This window comes from Tursiops truncatus, chromosome 2 (assembly GCF_011762595.2).
Source record: "Tursiops truncatus isolate mTurTru1 chromosome 2, mTurTru1.mat.Y, whole genome shotgun sequence".
NCBI classification, from domain to species: Eukaryota; Metazoa; Chordata; class Mammalia; order Artiodactyla; family Delphinidae; genus Tursiops; species Tursiops truncatus.
The window spans coordinates 104,664,476-104,692,155 of record NC_047035.1 but is presented as its reverse complement, the minus strand read 5'-3'; the positions used below and the strand labels follow the sequence as shown (position 1 = coordinate 104,692,155).

The following is a 27,680-nucleotide window of genomic DNA, read 5'->3' as shown; positions in this document are numbered from 1 at the left end:
ACAGGATAAAGTCTAGACTCACTCAAGCTCATTTACCCTAGGATTCAAAGCTGCCCATAATTTACAGCTGGTCCAGTCAGAACAAAGCTCAGGTCTTTTATTTGATGGTTATAGATGTGAACAAAGAAGGATGTAGCCTTGCTGCTGGCAGCCATCTTGGGAACATGAGGAAATCTAAGAAAATCTCAAGAACCATGTCTGCAACTTGACAGGTGATTGAATCAATGAGTTATCTTCATTGTTTAGGCTAATTCAGGTTTTCTATTATCCAAAGCATCATGATGCATGCCCACTCCTACCTTTCAAGTTGATCTTTCCCTTTTCTCTTAGCACATACATAGATCTACTATTCCAAGAGTCTGTATACTGTCCACCAACATACCTCATCCATTCCCACCTCCCACCTGTGTGTGTCATTTATGCCTAAAATATTCTTCCCTTGTTCTCTTTTATTCAAATCCTGTCTGGTCTTCTAGACTCAGGCTGGAGTCCTTACCCCTGTGAGGGCAGATATCCAGAACCATAGTTTTCTTGTCTCCTCCAAGCTCCCACCTTGAGAACACCCTCGATTTTAGTTGTCATCCATATCCTAACCTTACACTTTTAATGATCCTTTTGCAAGCAGAACCTCAAACTGGATTTCAAGTTCTGTGTATTTTTCAACTCCTTCTAAACAGCCCCTTGCACAATGTCTTGTGATTCGCAGAAAACCAATAAATCTCTTTAAGCAAATTCAAAATGTGATTTAAACCTCCTGGTCGCTGCCAGTCATACCCGCTTATTTCACATAGCAATGTAGAAGATAGAAAGGAATTTCAGATGCAACACATTTCAACATTACACAGTTGGCTACAGTCCTGTCACATTTCACAACCAGACTGGCAGTAACAGCTGGATGAAGATCAGAAATTCATCAGGCTGCCTTCCCATCTGAAGATCACTGAAGCCCTTCCAGTGAAGACGTAGACTAACTCTGCAAGTTCTAAAAAGTCAAGTCCCAGACCTTTCCAACACCTGCATAAAATCATCCTAGGGGCAGTACCAGAATAGAAAACAGAAAAGCACAGTCCAAGGCATTCACAGGTCAACAGGCTCCGATCACCTCCAAGCCTTTTATATCCTCTTTTGTGCTTGCAGTCCTAGGTCCCTTTAGAGCACCCAGGGGTACATCTGTAAGGTTTAAATGAGGGACACGAAATAAACAGAGACTGAGATTTATCCCCCTTCACAGTGATGGGTAGGAGACAATGAGTAAGTTGAAGGATGATATCAGGACCCAGTATTATTTCCACTGAAGATGAAAACAAGAAAATGAGAAAGGGGGAAGTAAGTGTGTATGCACTGCGTGTTCACACACAAGCAGCAAAGATGCTGATATAGCCAAAGGATCGATATAGTCCTGGCCACTCAAAGTCAACCCGTTTGTGTGTGGCATGACAGGTCTCCTGCGCAAGGATGTTGTTGCCCCGGTTAAGGTCTATATCAATAGCACCTGACCATGTTTTTCAACAGGTTATAGAAATGGAAGGGCTGCCTGACAAAATTTACACCACCACTATAAGTGATCTATAGAGTAAAGCAATACCTTTCTAATATGTATATACCTATAATGATAGAGAGCTTAGTAACCATTAATCCTCCCCTCCTAGAGACCAGTAGTTTCTTTGGTTTCTTTGCTCAATAGCCAGAATCATCCATTCAATACTGCTTCTTCATCCTCTTCCCTGATTAACACTGCCTTCTCTTCCTGGGTTATAAATTGGTTCTGAAGAGGTTCACAGATTGCATTTCATTTACCAGGCCCTGCAGACAATGTTACAGATCAAAGGCCTGTCAACTGAAACATTCCATGTCTTCTAACAGTCTCTGCATATCACAAGAATTACCACGAGGAATTTAGTTCTACTAGTTGCTCAAGTCTGTAGATGCTCTCAAAATTGCCCTTTATGTTAGCCACGTGGCTACTAGAGATGGTTCTCAAAGCACTTCCTGTTCTAAAGGGCTCTGCCTTCGCTCTGTGGCCAGTGACCAACCTAATTTTGCTTTTCTATCCACATTGTCCATGGTGCCAAGATGCCTTCACAAGCTATCACTGGCCCAGACACTCGCTGGATCTGTATGCTACGAGCGAGGGACCCTCTCTCCTGTTCCTGGGACTGGACAGAAAGAACAAACCTTAGGACAAAGTGAGGTTAGAAAACCTATCTCCTGAAAAGCCAGTCTGGAACACACCACCTTTTCTGCTTCTCCTTTCAAAAACAACTCACCAGCTCACAACTATGGGCCAAGAAATGAAAGAACCAGAATTAACACGGCAAAAGTAGAGGGGTGAATCCAAATAGCTGATGTCCCACCGAAGAAAGAAACCAGCCAACCACCACCACAAAAATCCCTGTCCACGCTTTTAAATCCATTCCCTGAATCCGACAGAGGCAGATCAGCCATGTCCCCACTCAACTGTCTAGCTCTGTGTTAAAGGGGAAGTCCCTATCAAGAGTCTATTTCACTAAAGCCATGTGGTTTGCAGCAACTGCTTTTCTTTGTCACCAGCAGGTCAGGAAAGTACCCCCTTCAGAGATGCGGGAGACTAAAGTCGCTGCCTATTTCCCTCCCTAGGCTGTCTGCCAGGCAGAACAGCCACACCTCCTATCAAAGGACCTGCTCTTGCCATTAAGAAGCAGAAACGGCTGTTCCCCTCTCATCATCATCAAGTTTCCAGTCTTTCAGAATGTTCCAGCCCCACCTAATGTCCTGCATGGCCGGCTCTACTGCTTCACAGAACCAGCAGAATATGGAAAGGAAAAAACATCCCTTAGACTGGGGATGCACAAAGATAGCCACGTCCTCCCCTGGTGCTTGTTCCAAGAAATGACAGGATCAGTCTGGGACACAAACATCCTCAGCTTCAAGCTGCTATTCCGGGTATCCGTTCAATATTTATTGAGTGCCCAGTTGGAACAAGGTACTGTCAATACACCCCAGGAAGGCTAAGCTTGCACAAGGGCTCACCGGCACACCCGAAGCGGTATGAATTTCAGACCACCGTCCAGGAACAGGGAACAATTGTTCCTTATTGATTTACTTGACCATAAAAGGATATGCAAATTTGCAGAAGATCTGCAGCCTCTGCCATGCCTGGAACGCTTCAAGAAAACTCAGAAAATAACATATCTATACACACACACACACACACACACACACACACACACACACACACACAGTAGGATAAGACATACCATGCAGATGCAAGGTTAAAAAGGTTTCCTCACTAGAAATGTTTCCTACCCTATTAACCTACCTTTTCCCCACCATTCCTTTCCTCTTCTACAGAAGAATGTGGACTTTTCCCCCAATACCTTAATCATTATTGCAACCAGCAATTTACGAAGGGAAGAGCAAAGAAATGTACTGCTTTTTATCCCCCATTTTCCTATATACATCCGTCAACAAAAGAAAAACCGTAATACATCTAGTGAACTATTCCCTGAGGTCACCACCCAAATCTTCACTGACTTAAGCTATTAATGCAATGACTACGTTGCCCCAACCAATAACGAATAAGGAAAACCAGAATAAATCTAACTTATCGTGATAAGGTTTCTTTGCTTCCATTACAACTTAGTGTGGAAATATCACACTGTCACTTTTTTTGGTAACTCTACTCAAACTTGCTTTTAAAAGGTTTTTCTCCCCAGAAGAGTAGATGATCAGTGGGTGGAAGAAGAGAATACAAAGTGTAGGATGGCTCGGTGGCAGGTAAGTTAGGAATGGGTGCTCAAGGAAACAAAAAGCAGATCAGAGCCTAGAATCTTTGCAAAGCTATGGAATTCATGCCTGTCCTTTTCAGGAAAATATGACCCTTCCTGGCCATACTGCGCAGGTTTTTTTCCCAGGTATCTGGTGACAAGCTGTTCTAGGAATACATGATAAACCTCACACCTTCCTTTCCGGTTATCATTATGTATCATCTTGTGGAACGACACATTAAAAGATGGCTAAGCATACAAATGTCCCACAGGAAGCATACACTACAAGTCCTGAGACTCTAGCGGAAGGGGCACCCTGAGCTCCAGTAGGTTGAAGGGACTACAGAAGAGATACAGAGCCAGGCTTGGACCACCAAGTGCACACCTGGTACAGGGAAGAAACTTACACAATATTTTTGAAGGTCTGGAGAAACAAGGAACATTATTTTTTCAACTTCCAGGTAGGTAATACAGTATTGACTATAATCACCATACTGTACATTAGACTCCTCTCAAATTTACTTATCTTGTAACTGGAATTGTGAACCCTTTGACCAACATCTTCCCATTTCTCCCACCTGCCAGCCCCTGGCAACCACCATTCTGTTGTTTCTGTGAGTTCTGTTCTTTTAGATTCCACGCAAGTGATATCATACAGTATTTGTCTTTCTCTGACATATGTCACTTAGCATATTACCCCCTCAAGGTCCACCCATCCGTGTTGTCACAAACGGCAGGATTTCCCTCCTTCTCATGGGTGAATAATATTCTATTGTATATATGTACACCACACATTCTTTCTCCATTCATTAAGGAACGTTTTTAAGGAATCTGAAATCTGGATTATTTAACATATAGAACAGGTTCATGGAGAGATTAACTCTAAGGACACACCTAATTACTATAGGTAACTTCTCTTACGGAGTTTGGAGAGAGAAGGAACATAAAGAAACTTGAGGTGACCCTTCATTAACTCTTAGATTGTTGGAACTCGAAGGCCATCAGAGTCCCTGAGGGGCAGACAGATCTCCAAGTGCATACTGCCCTTCACAGCAGCCCTAGGCTCTAAATGGGAACACTCTTCCAAGGCTCCATCCTGGGTTCTTATTCACCATAGTCCTCCCACAACTGCCTTTATGGCTCCCCACAGTAGCACTGAACACAGCTTAAAAGTCTGTATTTGTGTTCTTATTTCATTCCTTCAGTAACTATTTGCTAAGGGCCAGGCATGTGTCAGAGCTCCATCGTACATCTGTCTTACCATTTAGTTAATGCCTATCTTTTCAACCAAGTCCATAAGGGCAGAGGCCATGGGTACATTGCCTATTGTTTTATCTCTAGCCCCTGACATAGAACCTGGCATCAGAGGCACTCAATAAATAGAGGATGAATTAATCTATTCCAACCCCCTTACTTAACAGTTGAGCATACTGAGTTTCTGAACAATTAGATGATGTGGGACAAGTCAGACTCCTAGACAGTGACATGAAAAGGACTAAGGCCCAAGGCTTTCTGAGAAACAACACTGAGAGTAAGGGTTATTAGCTATCAGTTAATAACTGTCTTGGGGGGAAGCAACTCTAAAGGAGGTATCATTTGGATGACAAGGTTCTGGGATTGGACCAAATACTGCATTCAAACCCCAGCCCTGTCCCTGTAGTGGACATCTGTGAATGGCCTCCCCAGCACTCACTTCCTTCTAACAGCCTCTGCTTGCATTTGTGCTTCTCAAGAAGCTGACTTCACTCCTCGGCTTCAGGACACATGTCCTAGAGTCAACCCAAGCAGTGGAATCCCTTTCTTTGGCCACAGTGATCGGTTTAGGGCAAGCACATGACCTCAACCAGTCCAATCCTCGTGAATCTCAAGCCTGTGCTTGCAGTGCTGGTTCACAGTTGCTGGCCCTTCCTTGGTTGATGGAGTGCTCCTTTGTAAGACCTAGAACGTCTGAGGCTATTGCTGCTTCCATGAGTTGAAGACAGTTTGAGGGTAAGGCCCCCATATAGAGAAGGGCAGAGCCAAGCGAGTCCTATAGATGTGGAACTAGATCCCTAATAGCAACATGAATCTCTAGCATATCCCATCGCTTTATTTCTCAGTCACAAAAACCACTGAATTCCCTTCATCATTTCAATCGATCTGCAGTAGATTTTCTTTTGCTTACAACCAAAAGAATCCGAGTATGTACTAGGTATGTGACACTGGAAAAGCAAAAATGGAGGTAATGATTACTTCAAAAAGAGCATCTTACAAATCAATGAGGGGCAAGAAAGGACTTAGTGCCGGGACAATATCTGGCACTTAACAAGGCCTAAATATTCTTTGCTTCTTATGAAAGGATTCACCAGAGTTCCTCTAGTCTTTTCACCCAGTATATTAAACAGGTTGTTTACAAGTAATCTGCAACTTAGCAAAGTATCTGGAGTAGCCAGAAGACACAAAAAGGTTGAAAGTCACTAACAATTGAGGCTCAATACAAAATGGAAACAAATATCCTTGAAGTTATAATAAACATCTATACAATAATGTCTACAGGGACTTCCCTGGTGGCGCAGTGGTTAAGAATCTGCCTGCCAATGCAGGGGACATGGGTTCAAGCCCTGGTCTGGGAAGATCCCACATGCTGCGGAGAAACTAAGCCCGTGCGCCACAACTACTGAAGCCCACGTGCCTAGAGCCCATAAGCCACAACTACCGAGCCTGAGCGCCTACAGCCCATGCTCCACAACAAGAGAAGCCACCGCAATAAGAAGCACGCGCACCGCAACGAAGAGTAGCCCCCTCTCGCCGCAACTAGAGAAAGCCTGTGTGCAGCAACGAAGACCCAACGTAGCCAAAAATGAAAAGAAAAAAAAAAGATAATATTGGATTTGATAGCATTTAAAAAATAAATAATGTCTACAGGCACATCAAGTGATAGACTTCACACTGACTTCACTATTGTACATGTGTGAACAAATATGATTTAAGGAAGATTAATTTTTACAAAGCGTTTCAAGAAGCTATCCACTGTATAAAGGGGGATATTGTCAATTGTGCTGTCTTCGGCACATTCTCTTCCCATTTCAACCTCCCCCCAAAACCTCCTCACCCTCCCTACCCCCAAACACACACACAATACACAAGGGGTACCTGGGCCAATACAGCTCCAATCAAGCATGCTGATCCCAGGGTAGCCCTAGGACTGGGGTGGTCAGCAGAGGTGGTCCCCTGGGTGAGATGAGGTCAAGAAAAGAAGCAATACAGGCTTGTCCTTCCAAGTACCGTCCAGGGTCAAAACCAGAAAAGCTGGACTGTCCAAAATACAAAGGGCAAATTCCAGGCCGGAAACAGAAGACAGGGCCAAGAAAGAGGAAAAACTAACAGACTGCAGAAGGAAAGGTGAAATTCGGCCAAGACAGTGGTCAATAATAGCAGAAGTCAATTGTCACCAAGCATGGTGCTGGGTGAGATCTTCACTAGTGTTAGATCTCATTTCATTATCATGAAAACCTGTGAAGCTATTATTTTCCCCATCTTTAACGTTATTATAAAAAATTTTAGGGTTTCCCTGGTGGCGCAGTGGTTGAGAGTCCGCCTGCCGATGCAGGGGACACAGGTTCGTGCCCCGGTCCGGGAGGATCCCACATGCCGTGGAGCAGCTGGGCCCGTGAGCCATGGCCGCTGAGCCTGCGCGTCCGGAGCCTGTGCTCCGCAACAGGAGAGGCCACAACGGTGAGAGGCCCGCGTACCACAAAAAAAAAAAAAAAATTAAAACATACACGAAACTAGACAAATTCAATGAACCTCATTACTGTATCACAGCTACAAAAATCTACTCGGGGAGACCCACTGTTCACCACTGGCCTCACCAGGAGGGCCAGGAAAGTACCAGCAAGTCATGTCCGCAAGCCCGGGTGAAAATTTGAGTCAACCTCTTAACTTTGACTTCACAAACTGTGGCCTGGTTCCTCAAGCATGCGAATCTCCCTTCACCTGGACAGGTACAGAGTCCATCTCTGTTCTGTAGTGAACTGTGACCACAGCAAACATCGACAGCACAGCAGAGTTGAGTTGCCACGTGTCAAAGATTACGGAAAGATCTCCAAATCCCTACCTTCCCCCAAAAATCCCATTAGAGACATGGGCACTGTTACTGCCTCAACTCCTGGGTGATTTTTCCCCACAAGTACATTAATTTCATCTTTCCAACTAGATCACGCACCGTGACCTGTGAATCTACTGCTGAACCCCCTTTAGAATCAAATCCAAACTGATGCCCCCAGGTGGAAAGGCCCACCATCACTGGCACTTTCTCATCTCTCACATCTGTCACCACTCCGAATACCCCAGAAAGACTGAACATCTTGGAGTTCCAAAGTACAGCCCCCAGCCCTCTGCAAGGATTTTCTCACCTTTTGGCTGAAAAATCTTCCCTCCTCAACACCACCAGCTACGGCCAACATTCCTTTCCTCACCTCCAGAAAGCTTTCTGGGATAACCAATCCCACCTCAAAACCATGTTGGGTACCACACCTCTGTATTCCCATAATGCCTCGCCCATCTCTCTCTCTGCACACCAACCCACATCATTTGATAATGATTGGTTCCTACGTCTTCCACTCCCAATTTTATCAAGTGCTCTTTGAGGGCTGGGACATTTGCTCATTTTTTTGGTTTTGGTGGTTTTATATTTTATGTTTAATGGAAATCCAGGACATAATGATGAATTCCTTTAAGCTGAGTTGGAGGTCTAGTAGTTATGTCAAACCATACTTCTGTTCCTTTTTGTAGTTTCCAGTGCCTAATACAGGCACATAGTAGGTCTTCAAATAATGTTTATTGAATAAGACAAGCCAAGGAAAAGATAAGATGATGGCCAGATGGACAGTAGGGAGAACACTTTAAACTTTTAAAAATCTCTCCAAAGCACTTCATGGCCAGTAGATGCTTAGCTGTCTAACCAGTGCACAGAGGTAATGAGCCTTTTGGATTAATGCCCACCAGACAGTGTACCTCCCTCCCTCCAGCTCCACAGATGCCCACTAATCCTAGTGCTGTTATTTGACAGACAAGCTTGTGCTCACCCTGCTCACAGCTTTCACTGTGATGCTGACTTTCTTCACAGCTCCATCAGGCCCTTGTCTAAAACTGACTGCAGACTCCTCATCTCTTGAGTATCTCCCTCCCACTGAAGGTGCTCTATCACCTGGATCACTTGAGCTGCCCCTTTCTGGACCTGGGCCCACTCAGCGATGGATTTGTTAGGAATGCCACCATTACCACCACCAAAACTACTCAAAGCATAGTGGGTTGTATTACCTACCAATCCCACCCACCACCCAAGCTTGGCATGTGTATCATAACAGGACAACCCTCTCCACGCCCAACATCCTACACAGATAAAAACAAAAATGCTGGAATCTAAAATGACACAAATGAACATATCTACGAAACAGAAACAGAGTCAGATATAGAGAACAGACTTGTGGTTGCCAAGGGGGAGGGGGTACGGGGGGGATGGAGTGGGAGTTTGGGACTAACAGATGCAAACTATTATATATAGGATGGATAAACTATAAGGTCCTACTGTATAGCACAGGGAACTATATTCAATATCCTGTAATTAAACCATAATGGAAAAGAATATATGTGTATAACAATCACTTTGCCGTACAGCAGAAATTAACACAACACTGTATATCAACCATACTTCAATAAATGTTTTTTTTAATGCTCCTGAGATGGTCAGATTAAGCAAGCAAATTCCAAGGCAGTTCTGATAGGAGATGCACTAAGGTGGGGGCAGGGGGACCACCAGGGAGAGAAAATCATTCAAAACTTTCCATGCAGGTGAGCTATGGTTTCTGCTTCAACGTTAGCCTTAAACTTTAGATTCCACTGGCAGTGTCTCTTTGCAAATCATAACTGAATCACCCTAAATCAGCCCCCACCAGAAGTAAGGTACTGGATACAGTACTTTAAGGTCTACTGTCATTTTATGTCCCTCTGAAGAATAAAGATGCTTTATTGTGATAATCATTAGGTTGTAAAGCACTCACCTTCTCTCCAGAGTAAATCCAGTCAGATATATCTTTCCCCCAGATTTTTTTTTTTAAGCATTCCATTTGTATAGAACTCCTAACAATTTTTCAGAGTGACAGTCCCAGGCTTATTGATTCACAAATGGCCTAAGAGTGTCAAGTAGGTATATTGCTCTTCACGAATAAAGGGGTTAGAGGAGAGGACTTAACCTTCTGATTTACAGGCAGAACTCACCTCTTTTGGCCTCTTAGAAAGTGCACATTGAACCCTGTGGATGTAGAAATCTAAGACCCCCAAGTCTAAAACCAAGGAGGCAGGCTTCCCTAGTGGTGCAGTGGTTGGGAATCCGCCTGTCAATGCAGGGGACATGGGTTTGATCCCCGGCCCGGTAAGATCCCACATGCCGCAGAGCAACTAAGCCCGTGCACCACAGCTACTGAACCTGCGCTGTAGAGCCCGTGAGCCACAGCTACTGAGACTGCGTGCCACAACTGCTGAAGCCCGTGCGCCTGGAGCCCATGCTCCGCAACAAGAGAAGCCACGGCAATGAGAAGCCCACGCACTGCAGCGAGGAGTAGCCCCCGCTCGCCGCAACTCGAGAAAGCCCGCACGCAGCAACAAAGACGCAACACGGCCAAAAATAAAACAAATAATAAAATAAAACAAAACCAAGGAGGCAGGACATCCTAAAGAGCCCTCCACACACTGGGCACAGAATTTGCTTCCATAAGTACATGTCCCTGAAATGACCTTTCCATTCCACAATTTGGAAATAATTTATTCGTCTGACACAGCTGAGTTGCAAACACTTTGAGGTCTGAGGCCTTGGACAAGTTACATTACATCTAATGCAGAGTAGCGCAGAGTAATGATGATGATAATACTTTGCAGGGATCCTGTAAGAATTAGGGCTACTGGGGCAGAAATGCTCATATAGCAATGGCCATGATAATGCGATCCTTAAACTCTTGATAAAATAACAGAGGTGATATTAGAACAGTAAAAACAAAGAAAGGCTGGAGTTCAAGGTCTTGGAGGACAATTGTTGGGACAAGAGGTAGCAGTTAAAACATTTAGGATCCTCCTGAATTCCATAAAAAGGAAAATGTGCCCCAATTAAATGTACAAACTGGGCTCTCAAGACCAAAACTTCCCTGCAGTAGAAGAGCTGGGCAATCAATCAGGCTTGAATTTGATAGAACTACCCCTTTAAATCCTCTCATCCATCAACTAGCCTCTTGGATGAACCTAACCAATGGGTAAACCATCCAGGGCTGTGGTCTAAGAGTAAGAACCAGCTGAGGGACTGAGCAACTAAATCCCTTCTTCCCTTGAGACTCAGTTTCCTTATCTGTAAAATGAGTTTGTTCTAAGCATCCCATGAGATCAACTTCTTTAAAGAATTTTAGAAACATCATGTAAAAGGTGGCATTACTCCACTTCCAGGAGCTAGCACCTCTGGGTGAGCTTGTTCAGCTTCTGGACTAAAGAAGCACTGCTGGAAGATTAGCCCGTAACCCCTGAATACCAAGGAGCTGTTAGTCCCGGAGAAGAAGGTGTTCCCTGAATACTACTTATTTAGAAAACGCCTTTGAAGAACTACAATTACAGCATCTATTCTTGGAAACAGGTAAGTCAGGAAAGCATTCCACTGACTTTACAAAGCCCTAGCCATCCATCACTTCCCTCACTCCCACAATGAAAGCACATGTGAGCCTGGGACATCACTGAGACAGCCTCCCCGGCACTGCTGCACAGGCTGCACGATTACGATCTGCACAATTACAATGCTGTTCACAGACCCCACAGAGGGAAGACAAAACCAACGTGTTGTACCAGTCGATGGTATTTCACCGCAAGTAAGTGAAAATCTCAAGTTGATGAACAATCAGTAAACTCTAAGAAGTCACTTTCCTTGAATCCTTTTCAAAACTGCACCCAAATTGGTGCCCCAGAAGGAAAAATTAAATGTCAGAAGCATCTATGTCTGATAAGAACCATTTTCACCCAGAGGTACTTTATGGGAGAATCAGAGGAGTGGTCCTCGGGCCTGACTGCCCATTAGTAACACCTGGGCAGCTTTACAAAGGCCAATGCCTGGGCCTCCCCTAGAGATTCTGTCTAGCTGGTCTGGGGTGTGACCTGGGGTGCATTTCTCCAACACTGCAAACCACTGATTAAGAAGGTCTCCAAATGGCACAGCAATTAAGAGTTAGGAAACAGTTTTGAAATTTACACTTATTGAAAGATGTGGGATTTCAGACAGTAACAGCAAGAACAGCAAGAGTAATAATACACAGCAAGAGAAGGCCATGTGTTTCCGGTTTGTCATGTTAAAGAGGAAAACCCCAGAAGTGCGTTTATGAAAACCAAATGCTAGGAATCTTGAGTGCAGTGGTGATTTCATGACTCTACATTTGTCAAAACTCATACATATACACAAAGAGTTATTGTATGGAAATTAAAAATAAATTTAAAACATACAGTGGAAAAAGAATCCAATGATGTATCTATTTAACCTAGTAATTCTTAACCTTAGCATATGAAAAACCAGCCAAAGAGCTGTTAAAAATCCTGCTGCCCAGGCTGCGCCCCAGATCGATCACTTCAGTCTCCAAGTACCAATAGTTTTAAAAACCCCATGGGCATCGATTCCAATGGGCAGCCATGTCTCCTAATTCTCCAGAGGAAGGACACAGGCAAAAGTGATCTTATTCACATGTATCCATAGAAATGTGGCTCTGAACCAGTGAATCACATCTGCACCTACCTTCCAGTCACCCAGGGAAGTCCACTAACATCTACCCAAGTTTCCAATTTTTTTTTTTTCTATCAACTTTCATTAGGTTTCAAGACACTGGCATGATCCATAAGCCAAATAAAAGGGGCTGGATCTCCAACTAGTAGCGCACTAAATTGCTTCAAAACCTGCTGACAAGTTTTAAAGCAGTGCAGTTGTGCTCAAACATCAGAATCCCCTGGACGGCTGATTGTAATAGACTGCTGATCCGACCCCGGAGCGTCTGATTCACGAGGTCGGGGGTGGGGCCCCAGAATCTGCATTTGGAACCAATTTTCAGGGGATGCTGCTGCTACTGCTTGGAGGACCAATGTTCTAAAGAAATACGAACTAAATAAATGGTCAGAGACACGAAAACCACGATCCAGACAGTCCTTAGGTCAAGGCAGGTAGGGCCCGAGACTGCTGGTCAAAGAACCAGCTGGTGTTTAGAAACTGACCTTGAGAAATAGATTACAAGGATTTCTACAGATCACAGAACAGATTTCTAGAAACTTGCTGTTCAAAGTGATACGCAAACCACCATAGGCATCACCTAGAACTGGTTAGAAATGCAGAATCTCAGGCCCCACCCCAAACCTGCTGGGTCAGAAAGTGTCTTAACAGGAACCTGGGTGATCCAAATGCACATTAAAGTTTAAGAAGCATGGGTGCTGACCAAGTCCCGCGTTCACTCAACAGGTAGTTACTGAGAACCTAGCCTGTGCACTATACCTAGCAGTGAGTAGGGCAGACAAGCCTCTGTCCTCTAGGAGCTTATATGGAGCGAAGGATGGAACTAAGGCCCAGGGCTGTGGGCCACAGAGCCTAAGTTAGCAGCAGAGACGGGTTTAGAACTTATGCCTCCTAAGAATACAGGCAAATGTCCCTACAAAAATCACAAATATAATTCCCAAAAAAGAGGTTGCCAAACAAGAAACTAGAAGTCAGTTTCTACATATCAAGTTAGGAAACCTAGGCATCAGAGATTTAATTCTCATAAACCTCTACTCCCTGACCAAACCAACACTGCCAGACATATATTGGCCAACACACCATGTTTACATAGGTTAAATTCTTCTCAGAGGTCTCAGAACAGGATGAACCATAGACTCATGTTAAAAGGAAAAACATCTTGACCACAGCATTACCTAATACTCAAAATCTTTCTTTTGATACTGTTAAAAATCTGTTCAACTGGGAAGCCTCCCAATGTGTCCAAAATGTATTGTTCTGATACATTTAGGTGAAAATCCAATTACTGGTGTTCTTTACTTCTTCCCTGTCTCATAAACCACTGTCTACTTGGAAGACTGCTAACATTTGTCCAGCTAGGTGCTTACAGATTATCCCACTCAATCACACTGTCTCTATCATACAGAGAAGAAAACCGAGGCTGGGCAAGGTAACTCTAGTAAACAAAGGCACACAGGTAGCACAGCTGAAATGGCAGAGCCAGGCTTTAAATCTAGGTCTAGCTCCTAATCCCTTCCATGCAAAGTGAGGTCCCTGGACCTCCCACCCGGGAGCTTACTGGAAATGTAGACCCCCTCAGGTCACAGCCTGGACCTGCTAAATCAGAATCTGTGTTTTAATCCCTGGTGATTGATAGCCACACTGACATCTGGGAAGCACTGTACACACTATACAGAGGCAAGTGACCCAGCACCTGCTGATCTAGGCAACCAGCAAACACCTTTGGTTCACTCCATAAGCAGAGGGCAGCCACTTACCAGAGCCTTGAAGCCACCAGAATGGGGTACTGGTCACATCATAAACTCATAGTAATTCACAGGGCTTTCTCGACAGCTGCCCACAGGTTGCTGGACAGAAAGACCAACTTTTCTCTATGGGCAGAATGCCAGAGATGTCTATAGGCCTGGTGCTATCATCTGCAAACACCCATGAAGACATAATTTTGCCCTAATTCAAGCCCTCCTGGCATTAACCTCAGCAGTAAAGTTCCTTGTTAAATAACCAGTGATATGTGAAAGAAAAATACTATCTTAGTGTGTATCTGTAAATACATATATATATATATGTATGTATGTGTGTGTGTATATATATATAGATAGATAGATAGATAGATAGATAGATCCTTAGAGTCTAAAGACCTGAATAAGAGCTCTTGTAACTAAATGTAGGCTTGATCCAAATGGATCACTGTTGGGTGAAGGGTAGGGATGGAGGCTGAAACCAGAGGAAGCATCCCTACCAACTTTCCCCGACTCTCCCAACTCTAAGATTTAGTTAGTTTTGAGTTTCTCAAAGTGTAAATTATGGGTCATCTGCTTCAGAATCACTTAAGTAGTAAAAATGCACACTCCTGGGCTCAAGAATCCACATGTTTCACAACCCCTTCCCCCACAGATTTCTGCACACATAAAAATTTGAGGTCAATTACCCACCCAACCTAAATACAGTTAAATGAGAATTATCAGACTCATTAATCTTAGCTTCACAACTCTGAGGCACTGAAACTACCAATTTTTGGAGGAAGAACCGATCGAGGCTGTTGAGTGTTTTGCCCAAGGTCATAATAGAGCAGGTGAGCAACCATGGCTAAAATACCACATGTGAGGCCCTTTCAACTCCACCAAGCCATCCAATTCACAAAAACCAAAGTACAGGGAAGCATGGTCCTGTTGCCAAGTCAGTATTTACCACATGAAGCAAGACCCATACTTTTGCAAACAAGGGAAAGATCTGGTCTCTTTTGCAGGAGTATTTCAGGGGCTGTTCTGGGCCCACATCCCAGGACAGGACCATGACTGCCAACAGGGACAGTCATGCAGCATGTTGCAAGGGGCTGTGTTGGGCATCTGGCTGGCGGCTGGGTATGTTATTCCCAGTGAATACTATTCAGAGTAGCTTAGTCTTCATTACGTAAACATGGGTCACTCATTACCTGGGTCACACACTTACTCTAAGGCAATGATTCCCAAATGGACTGCCTTCAGGAGATGCAAAGACTTCATCTGAAATACTTAACATCCTGAACCTCTTCGAACTTGTAGATAATGATTCAGGGACGAAAAGCAAATCCATAATAGTACTAGGGGGAAAATATACTGTATGTATTTCTTAAGTCCAAAAAACACAAAAATACACTATAAAATAAGTACAATGACAAATGATAAACTAGGAAAAATTGTTTGCAATGCAAACAAAGGACTCAGAGAGCCAACAAATGGATAAGTAGACCAACAACCTAACAGAAAAAAGGCACAAAAGTATGAACAACTGTCGAAAGGAATTAAGACAGTTCTTCAACAAACATGTAAAAGATACTCAACCCCACTTACAAGAGAAATGCAAATTAAAACTACAGTAAGTCACTTTTTCATCTTTCAGAAAGCCAAAGATCAAAAAGCCTAACAGTGTGGATCCAGGAGTGGAGAAATGGGACCCTCATACATCTTTCCTCCAAAGAAAGAAATGTGGCAATAGCTATCAATTTTTTTAATTGATACTCATTTGACCCAACAATTCTACTTTCAGAGATTTCTTAGCATTTCACATATATGTGAATTTATATCTGCTCATGGATATTCATTAAGAATAACAAAATATGAGAAACCCCAAAAAAAGTCAATTGATCGCTGAATAGGCAAATAGATTATGGAATATGAGAGACGGTTCCTTCTGGGCAAGGAAACTGGTGTCCAAGAGACAGAAGTAAGAAGGATAATTACTTTCCCCACATATCTGCCTTGCATGCATGTACGGGCTAAGTCAAAAAAATTTAAAGTAAAATAAGAAAATAAGCGAAAGAGGTAGGGGAGGCTGGGACTGGGGATGGAATGAGGGAGAAGAGACCAGCTGCGTATGAAGTTGTAGTCAAGAGTTCTCCCCACATCTCTCTTCAGTAGTAATGGACAGTGTATGTTAAAAGCTCTAAAAAACGTTCCTTCAACCCATGTAATTCCACTACTGATAATCCATCCTGAAACACTGAAAAAGCTTTCTGTACAAAGATGTACGGGAACTGATTAGGTCAATTTTGATATATCCACGTAAATTACGTATCAATTTAAACTACATTTACACAGTTCAAAATAGCATTATAACCTAAGAACTGTCAATATTAATTTAAAAATGAAAATATAAAATTGAAAACGATATAAAGTATTTAAAATATATCCTAATTTTATTGCAGGAAAACTATATATACATATCCATCTATAAAAACAGGAAAACGTTAAAGAAATGTACTAAAATGTTAACAGCAGGTATCTCCCGGGTTAATAATACATGCACGTGATTTAATTTTATATTTTCCACGTGTGTTATTTACATAATCTGGCAAAATTAAAAACTTAAAGATGCACAGAGAAAAAGACTAAGAGGAACTCTACCAAAATACTAAGAGTTGGGCTTCCCTGGTGGCGCAGTGGTTGAGAGTCTGCCTGCCAATTCAGGAGACGTGGGTTCGAGCCCTGGCCTGGGAAGATCCCACATGCCGCGGAGCAACTAGGCCCGTGAGCCACAACTACTGAGCCTGCGCGTCTAGAGCCTGCGCTCCGCAACAAGAGAGGCTGTGATAGTGAGAGGCCCGTGCACCGCGATGAAGAGTGGCCCCCACTTGGCTGCAGCTGGAGAAAGCCCACGCACAGAGGCGAAGACCCAACACAGCCAAAAATAAATAAATAAATAAATATAAAGGAATTCCTTTAAAAAAAATTCTAAGAGTTGCTGTGGGTTTTAGAATATTAGTTTATTCTTCTGTTTTTACAATACTTTCAGTAATGATCATTTTGTATTTTTATCATCAAAAACATTTTTCCCTTTGAGAAAAAGAGGCTGATCAGAACCGCCAGACAAAAGCCAGCCCAGGAATTGTGAGTTAAAGCCTTACTACAGTAAAATAGATAGCTAGTGGGAAGCAGCCACATAGCACAGGGAGATCAGCTCCGTGCTTTATGACCACCTAGAGGGGTGGGATAGGGAGGGTGGCAGGGAGACACAAGAGGGAGGAGATAATGGGGATATATGTATATGTATAGCTGATTCACTCTGTAAGAAAAAAAAAAAGCCTTACTACATTCAGGAAGAGGTCTCCATGTGCTCCAGGTCAAAATACCATCTGTAGAGAGAATCTTCCTGCTCCATTGTGGGAGTAACATGGAAGGAATTTCCTGTCAAGTTCCCAAGGCACACGTTCATCTTTGGGATTGACTTACCATTATTTCCCCTAGGGAGTGAGACCATCTTTGCCCATGACAGATGTTGCTGTTACTAATCTGAGAGTCCAGTGACCCTCCTGCCCTGCTGAAACACCTCCACCCCAGAACAGGTAATAAGCCAGGTGACCTTTTCATCAAAGCAGGGCTTTCTTTAACACCCACAACATAGGTCAATGGTTACCTGAGGGAGAAGCACTGGGATTTTTATCCCCAGACCAGCAGTACAAAGACAAAGGTCCCAGCTCACCCGGGCAGGACTCTACGAGGGGAGTCACACTAACACCAGTGGACATCCCACAGAAGGCCCAGCCCTGCTCAAATCATCATCACTTCAAATGGTCTGTGGGGGATCCAAAGAAAAGTCCAGATTCTAGCAACGAATGCCTGACATCTTTCCCAATTCCAGCAGCTACAATATGTACTTCTCACCTACAATCCAAAATCCAGCCCACCCTCCGGGGCCCACACTCCCAAAATTTCCCTTGGAGGCTTTCCCAAGCATCAAAGAGAAACTCATGGCTCAGAGTGTCTTTGGTACCACGCATGTGTGTGTATGTACCTGTACACATATGCAAGTGTGTATTTTGTAGATACACATATAGACTCTAACAGACTCCACAGATAGATTGCATATAGGTGCATACATACGTCAATGCCCACCCGTACACTTAAGTCTTGCTACACTCTATAGCCTAACTTCTTGATGATTCACCACTTATCTGTACACACACAGGCTTGTTTGTAAGGAGCTCACTGAGAACAGGACCCAGTTTCTGTAACCCCTCCATTACCTTTCACACAAAGAGAATATTTCCAAACTCACCAACAGAAATAGAGATCCCTTGGGACAGGGTCTGGGAGACATCCATTTGGGCCCGTGTCCTAAGCTGACAGAGGCTACATGAGATTTTACAAGTTTTGTTTCTATTTGGAGGCAGACACTTTTAAGATCTCCAAGGGATTCTGCCCAGCAGAGGACAATGCCTCTTAACCCACTGAGGAAAGGGCCCCTGGGACCAGCCAGACCACCCAAGAGCCGAGGCCTGAACTGGGGCCTGGAGTCACCCTCACTGGGTCTCAGAGGGGACTCGGAAGAGCTGCAAAAGCAAAGTCCCAGGCATGCATGTGTGCAAACCAAGGGTCAAAGTGCACGAGAATGACGGCTATACGTGTGCCTGTGTGCACGGCTAAGGGAGAGGCACCCATGTTTCCGCAGTCATCAGAAAATAGTTTTCCTTAACTGTTTTGCCTATTAGGTTTGTTATCTGAGTGCATCACTTGTATAAGGAAAAATAATAAATGTGCAAACAATCTACATGGCCAACCATACCACTGATGACTGCCACTCACCCCTTCATGCCCCACGACCACCATTAATGCAAGACTAAAGCCTCCAGTTGTGGATCCAACACCACACTGCAAAGAGTTCTGACCAACAGACGATCAGAATTCCTCAGCAGGCTGGCATGGTGGGGGCACGGGGAGTTGGCTGAAGGCCTGAACTAGAGGCAGGAGTGTGGTGAGGTGCTGGGTGATGACGAGCACGGCATCACTGGCCTCAGCGCCACTGATGAACAGCAGTGTCTGTGGGGACATCCCCTCTCTGGGACTCGGTCTCCTCATCCCTTCACCTACCCTAAGGGTCCTTCCAGACAAAACAGCCCCAAGTCTAAGCAAGCGTCTCATTTTCTGCAAGGATATGGCAATCTATTCCTGAAGATGTAATATAAGGCAACAAAGGAGAAGCAGTCAAAATTGGCAAGAAATGGGTGATGGCAGTAAATTTCCACCCATTTCTGGTACCTGAGGAAAAGAGCAAATAATTCTAACATTAATCACAGAAGAGAAATTGGACTAACCTCAAGTCCAATCCTGCCAATGACCTGAGAAGATGTGACTGGGGGAGAGCGGGTGGGAGGTGCCCATGGGGCCTCGTGAATGACCCAATTTCAGAAGCGAACATGGGGATGTATTCAATAAATTCTAGTAGAACCAAGTCACATAAATCTGTATGTACAAGTTAATCCCAGGCCGGTTTTAAATCATCTCTAAGAGACTGGTATACATTTCAGGGAGATCTGAGGACATTTTATACATGATCCTCACTTTGTGCAAGAAGATCCCTCGCTGAAGGACAACACATGGCTGGCTTTAGCAACTTAATTAAGTAGATTAAACACACCAAAGAAGCAGTGCAGGGCTCTGGATAGGAGGGCGAGGTCTGCAGCCAGACAGAACAGGGCAGGAGCTGCATGACCTTAACCAAGGGATGTACATTCCCTAAGCCTCAGATTCCTTACTTATAAGATTGGAATAGCAGCAGCGCCCTCATAAAGATGTTACGACATGAATTAACACACACAGGTACTATGCTGGTAACCGTGGCAATGACTACAACATTCTTCTTGTCCTATCTAGCTACCTTCATGACTTGAGGTCAATCATTTGAACTCTGTGGTCCTTTTTTCCACCCTCTCAAGTTAAGAAATGAAGGGAGGAAGTTTAAGTTTCTTTGAAACTTAAAATCCTTTGATTCTAAGCTCCCCTCTATTCACCTGCTTAGGAGACTCATCATAGATAGCAGAAACCAACCTGAACTTCTAGATCCTACCACAGTTTCTCAAATACCTGTAGGAATGAGTGAAGAAGAGCCAACATGTAATGCATATATGAACACAACCCAAGTGACTGCAAATTCTAAAGCTATGAGTCTGAATCAATGAAGTTGTAGGTGACAATAATCCCAACAGGAATCATTTACTGCCACTTACTATATGCTAGGCACACAGCTGTCTAAAATACATGATTTCATCTATCCTTTGTGAGTCTAATTCCAGGTAGGTTTCTGAAGCCCTGTTTGAGGCTCAGAGAGGAGAAGCAATAGGCTTTTTTCTTTTAATTGAAGTATAGTTGATTTACAATGTCATGTTAGTTTCAGGTGTACAGGTGTACAGCACAGTGATTCAGTTTTGTGTGTGTGTGTATGTACACACACACACACACACACACACATATATATATATATGTATATAATATTCTTTTTCAGATTCTTTTCCCTCAATTAATTGGCCATTATCCCCAGTGACACCACTCTCCCTGGCTCTCAAGCTCAAGATCTTCCCTCTATGCCACACTGCTACAAGCACCACTCACTCCAACAGGAACCAAGACAGCTTCCTACAAACACACACACACGTCCCTCTGAGAATGAGAATTACTACATTAACAGAAAAATTTGCAGTATAAAATCCTCCATTTACAAAGCTCCGATTCACAGCTTTTTGCAAGGCAGTGATTTTAATTTATGTAGCAACAAGAGGCTTTAATTTCCCAGCATTGAAAAGGCTATGTTATCAGGGCACAGGAATGCTGGAACAGCCCGTAATTCCCATAAACAAGGAGTCCCAGGTGGTTTTAAGGGCTCTCCCTCCTCAGAGAGTGGAAGAGTAGGGATTTATGTTTACAAAATGCCTAATTGGGAAGCAGAGAGCAGCTCCCATGTCAAACAACTCTCCATCCTGGGCCCCTCAAAAGGAAAGAGGACCAGCATCTAATGCCCAGTAACCCTGGGGTGGTCCACAACAGACTGGCTTTTCTACGGCCCTGCTGCCAGGTTAGCCCGCCAAGGCTGAGCTCTTCCTAGCTGGGTCTGGATGCTCAACATGGGAAAGGGATTGAAGACCATCTCACAATCACAGAGCACTATACCATTTACCTGCCTTTTTATCTTTACTTTCTCACTTAAGTGATTTTGATGTTAAGTAGCCTGAATGATACTGACTCTAAAATTTATTGAAGAGTACACCTTGTCACTTTTCATAAATGTTCCACATGTACTTGAAAATAAGTATGCTCCAGGTATAGGAGCTATGTTTTATACATGTCCACTACATTAAGCTTCTATATTCTTCACTGCTTTTACTGTCCACCCGTTTGATACATGAATTACTAGGAAATCGGTCTTTAAATTCTCCCACTGTGCCAATGGACTTGTCAACATTTCCCTTTGAGATTTGGCCAATGATTACTCTCTCTACAAATGTACACACATATATGAAAAGCCATATATTAAGGGCAAACAAGTTTAGAATTATTATATATTCCAGATTTACACTGTTGCAGATTTATAGCTTGCAGGCAGCTTCAGAGTCTGTACAGACTTGGGTCTCCTAACTCCATAACCTGCTCAAAGCCCACAGTTTTCTCATCCGTAAAAAGGAACATACTTTGAACCTCATGAAGTTCTTCAGAGGATTAAGTAAGAAACAGCATATAATACACTTAGCGTGGTGCCCACTCTGAAATGCTAGCTACTAATAAAACGGTCTATGACTTGCCTAAGATCATGCAGCTAGGAAGTAGTAAGGAAATAGAACGCTCTGACCTGTTATCCATCAGCTTGCAGGATGGGGTTCGGGAGGAGGCAGATGTATCAAGGGTTTATTCCAGGGCTTTCACGGTTGGGGAAGTACAGGAGAACACCACCCAGTCCATGCCTCACTGACAATGTCAAGTCACACGGCAGCTGGGCATGCCACCGGCCCCAACCTCACTGCAACTGCCCGGTTTAGCTTGTTCTCTCTGGGATTTATTTCCCCTTGCCGCTGGCTTGAAGGCTCTGTTGAAACAGCTGCACAGTTATGTACTTCATAAACTTCTAGTTCTAAGAAACATTTGGTAAATTCAAAGCAGGCAAGCATTAGTATCTGAACTGTCGATTGTGGGTGAGGGTTTAATTCCAGCCCCGGGATCCACAGAATTGCATGTATGTGTATACTTTGGGTGGAGGTGGAGAGTAGGGGAGTACGTGTGAAAACAATTTCAGGGCAGACCGTTCATTCGATTAGCAGCTTCCAAACCCTCTCCAACATTCTACCACCCCAGCGGGGTGAGCAAACCTCTGCCAGAGTCAAAGTGAACTGCGCATCAGGGGGAGAAGATGCAGTTCTCTTCTCTGGCTTTTGAACTCTGAAATTGACACTTGGGACTCATTCTGTCCTGAAAATGTCAGCTGCGGGAAAATACCACAAAAAGGCAGAACAAACCAGCAAGCAAAGTGGCCAAACAGAAGAACATTCTTAGAAAACCTCAGTCAGGGGTTAGCAAGGCAGAGATTTGCTTTAAAATAAAAAAAAATTAAAACATAACAACATAACCACTGCCGCTGGAAAACAACTCCTGAGGAAAGGTTTTTACCTCCAGGTTCATTAGCAACAGGTAACTGCAGAAAGCCCTTGGGGTGTGCAGGAGGGCGTTCAATCCCGCTGCTGGGGGAGCCAGCACAGACCTGCCCACACACTAGCAGGGCAGCACCTTGACAACCTCAGAGTCACACTCACGAGACCTTGATAAGCAGACCAGCGCAGCCTAAAAGAAGCTTACTAAGAAACCAACCCCTCGAAAAGTAGAAACCAACCGACTGCACAGTGTGTCAAACCCAGGAACAGAAAAAATTCAACAGGATTTACTAACAGATTCTCTTCTTTCTTGATATGTTTCCTCTAAAACAGAGGGAGATACTGTCAGTCACTTACACGTCCTGCTTTCTTTTCTCCTTGAGAGTCATACCACTATTTGTCAAACCAGTGTCAACCACTCAATTCACACATCCACAAGTGTGGCCCTGCTAATCCGACTCCAGGGCCCCCCACATTCCACATCAGCCATCCTTTGCTTTCCTCAAAGCCACTGCAGAGACATGATAAACTCAGAGACGGAAGAGAGATGAGTGGGATGTGATCTTCCGTGCAACCAAAAACTACATATGATCACCTCTCCCTTCAAGCTTTGGGCGTGCTAATTTAGCATCTCTGGCCCGGAATTCAAAGGACCAGACACACTTCACTATCAATCTACATGAGGAATGATAGTTTAAGGAAAAAGATGGAGGTAAGGGCTTTAAGTGGGATATTCTCTCCCTCTTTCCATGCAAGTCACAGGGAAAGAGCCTCTAATTTAACCCTTCAGTCTGGCAAGGACTAAGTATGGAAGGAATTAAACATACACACTCCTCTCAAAAACCAGACAACTACGTACTAAATTAAAAGTTCTCTAGCAAAACAACCTAGGGCAAGTGAAAAGACAGCCATCACAGAGATGACTTTATAAATCAATCTCCCTCAGATTTTTTTTAAAACTTTCTGCTTTGATTTTCCAGCTAACAAAGGGATAACATGCTGGTAAAACAAATTCAAATTTCATTCCATCCCCGTTCCCCACCCTCCAACAAAATAACCCCAGGGTACAGTTTGACAAACATTACTCCAAGCATTTTCCATGCCAATGAAAACTACCGATAACTGAACACTTGCTGTATTCCAGGTTCGATTCTAACTCTCCACCTTGTACCATTTGGCTTTTACCTTTGTAACTTCCTTATGAGGTGAGTATTTCTAACCCACTTTATGGACAAGGAGACAGGCTCAGAATGGCAGGTTATTTGCCCAGACCACATCCCCCAATCCTGCTAATAAACACAACTTCTAAAATTGCTAGATCCATACAGTCTTACTATTAACTGCATACTGAACCTCTTAAATCTGCGATTTGTTGTTCCTTTTCCCACTTAACAACATATATGGTCATCTTTCCATCCACCTCCTCGGTCCCTGCACTGTGGCTACAATTTCTGTTTTAAAAGAAAGAAGACTTTGATTTATTGTTCTACTGCCATCAGGGCTGGGCGGAGAGTGGTGGTAAGAAATAAAAGCTACTCACAGTTCTGTATTTCCTGTGCATTCAAGATGGAAACTATGAGGGTTATCTGTTCAGCCACTTCAGGAAGCTTGTGTGCCTGCGTATGTACATACACTTCTGCACATGTAAACATTACTTGGTTCCTGTATCTTCCACATCAGGGTCAAATTTCAGGTTCTTCCAAACAGCAGGGAGATAGGCATGTATCATTTCTCCTCAGAAGCAACAATTAATAAACACAAATTTGGGAGCATACAACTCTACAGTGATAAAGACTTCAGAGAAATCTTTAGAAAGAAAGATGGCATTATATTCCTCAGTTCCTGACTCATTTTCCTTTTTATAGACACTATGACTTAAAAACAAAAACGAAGAAAAAAACTTCAGGAATATTTTCTTAGAAATACAATTTCAATTTCACATGCATATAACACACTCCCTTTCCAGAGACTACGCTTTGTTGAGAATTGTGCAGCCAATTTTATAGTCTTCATCCAAACAGAAATTAGCTGCCACAAATTATACTCCTTCTATACCACTGATAAGACACACTTCCCTCTTTTTCCATCCCTTTTGCCTCCTGGCCTGATTCTAGCGGCTGGCACACCCTGCATCAGCTTCTGGAGGTAGGAGAATACTGGAGTCATCAATTCCCAATTTTCCATTTTGCAAAGAGGCAGAACTTCCAAGGTTAAGTATATTTAATATGCTATCATCATCTCCTGCTAATGATTCATACTGAAAATGCACAGGAAGCAAAGTCCCTCAGTGTCTCATTTATGAGCCACTAGGGATGCAGCTTTAAGTAAGGGTGTAAGAAGTAATGGGGGGGGGAAAAATCAACCTTGCCCAGACAAGACTTTATTGACTTGATCCCTATGAATATTTAGGAGATATTTACCAACTAAGTGAGAAATACTTTACCCTCACTCAAGGATGCTGGGCCAGCATCCCTGACAGTTTAGGTAATGACTACCTTTTATATAAAAAATACAGTCAGCTACAAACAATAAATGCTGGAGAGGGTGTGGAGAAAAGGGAACTCTCATACACTGTTGGTGGGAATGTAAATTGATACAGCCACTATGGAAAACAGTACGGAGGTTCCTTAAAAAACTGAAAATAGAACTACCATACGACCCAGCAATCCTACTACTGGGCATATACCCTGAGAAAACCATATTCAAAAAGACACATGCACCCCAATGTTCATAGCAGCACTATTTACAATAGCCATGACACGGAAGCAACCTAAATGTCCATCAACAGAGGAATGGTTAAAGGTGGTACATATATATACACACTGCAGTATTACTCAGCCATAAAAAGGAATGAAATTGGGTCATTTGTAGAGATGTGGATGGATCTAGAGAGTGTCATACAGAGTGAAGTAAGTCAGAAAGAGAAAAGCAAATATCGTATAATAATGCATATATGTGGAATCTAGAAAAATGGTACAGATGATCTTATATGCGAAGCAGAAATAGACACACAGACGTAGAGAACATATGTATGGATACCAAGGGGGAAAGGGGTGGGGTGGGAGGAACTGGGAGACTGGGATTGACACATACACATTATTGATACTACGTATAAAATAAGACAACTGATGGGAACATACTGTATGGCACAGGGAACTCTACCTAATGCACTCTGGTAACCTAAATGGGAGGGAAGCCCAAAAGGGAGGGGATATGTGTATGGCTGATTCATTTTGTTATGCAGTGGAGGCTAACACAACATTGTAAAGCAACCATACTCCAATGAAACTTAATTAAAAAAAAAAATACAGTCAGGGAAGGGTTCACCTGGCTTAAAAGCCCCAGCTCTGTGGTCCATACTGTGGGCTCTGGAGCCTGCAGACCGAGTTCACCCAGCTCTGCCACTTATAGCTCTATGACCTTGGCCAAGACACTTAACCATTTACTGTAATGTGGAAACAGTAGTAACTACCTCAGCATTGTTAGGAAGCTTACAAAATGAGTTAATACTTCTAACCACACTTCGAACTCTGCGTGGGACATGTAAGTGCTCAATAAATCTTTAATATTATTATCTATTCCTTCAGCATTATGCTTCCATCCTACGCTCAAAAGCCCACACTAACAGTAGCTCTCTACTGTGTACCATACTTTTCCATGCATTATCCCACTCCAAGGCTAAGCTTATTTAATAAGCCATCATCATCAATTTACATTGTCCTCGAAACACTGATGAGGAGATAGGAATTTAATTTTCAGTTGAAGTACCTGAGGTTCAGCCATGTTTAAAATGTTACCTTACATCATACACCAGTGACCTAAACTCTGAACTAGAGTTTGTCTTCAGACACTATGCTCTCCCTACCTCCCCAAGCCCTGGTGCTTGAGGCAGGAAGGAGCCAAGCAACGGCAAAGGAGTGCTGCGAGCCAATATCTGCTGAGTCCTCACCATGTGCTGGGCCCGAAGTAAGTGCTTGATATACACTCTCACTCTACACAGCAACCTTACGGATGGGAAAAACCATCACTCCCATTTTTCAGATGAGAAAACTGAGCTTTAAGTAGTGGAAGTAATATGTGCAGGGATATGGAATAAGTAAGTAGGAAAGCTAGGACAGGGCTATAGAGTCTCCCATAACTGTTTCATTAACAAAGAGAGGGAGGAAATGTTTCCTCAAGAAGTCCAGTAAACCACTGTACATCAAATCAGTATGTTTCATATAAGAGTTAACATGTTTGTTTTCAGAACGGGTAATGCGGTAAGACACAAAGCTCCTAATTCTCTTATAACAATATTAACAGTATATGTGACTATTTTTTTTAATTAGAACATAAGTAGAGTCCTCCAACAACCTCTATGACAAAGTTACTTTTGCTTAAAAAAACAAAACAAACAAACAAGCAAAAAACAGGCACAAAATTAAAATGCTGGAGCAAGGAATAACTATTCAGATTCATTACAAAACAGCAATTACCACCTCCTTTTTCTCCAGGGCCCTTAGGAGAGACTGGGGTAAATAACCGCAACCCCTAACAAATTGAAAAAGACAACCAGGCGCAATTTTGCTCGGGGTATCTTTGTTTCTGTAACAATTTAACTCAGCCATTTTCCAAACAAAAACATGAAACCTCACATTTTAGTCCAAGTAGAACAAATATTTCAAACTTTACTGTGATTTTCCATTCACAGCAACTTGGGGTGTGAAGAAAAAGAACAGGACAAACGGAGAGGAGTGGGCCTATGGAGCAGTAAAGAGGGACAGACAGA

The 27,680-nt window shown here is 43.2% G+C and overlaps 1 protein-coding gene across 6 annotated transcripts in view; it reads right to left on the bottom strand.

The window, feature by feature from the left end:
* The window catches only part of TLN2 (talin 2), a 446,949-nt gene that overhangs the window by 297,702 nt on the left and 121,567 nt on the right, over nt 1-27,680 (bottom strand). For 2 of the 6 annotated variants that reach the window (XM_073801111.1, XM_073801109.1), the window contains exon 1: nt 22,120-22,307. The exons of the other annotated variants lie outside the window; for them this stretch is intronic. The gene's annotated coding sequence lies outside the window, so the exon portion shown is untranslated. Of the gene's footprint in view, nt 1-22,119; nt 22,308-27,680 lie in introns of those variants that run through there. 6 annotated transcript variants of the gene reach the window in all.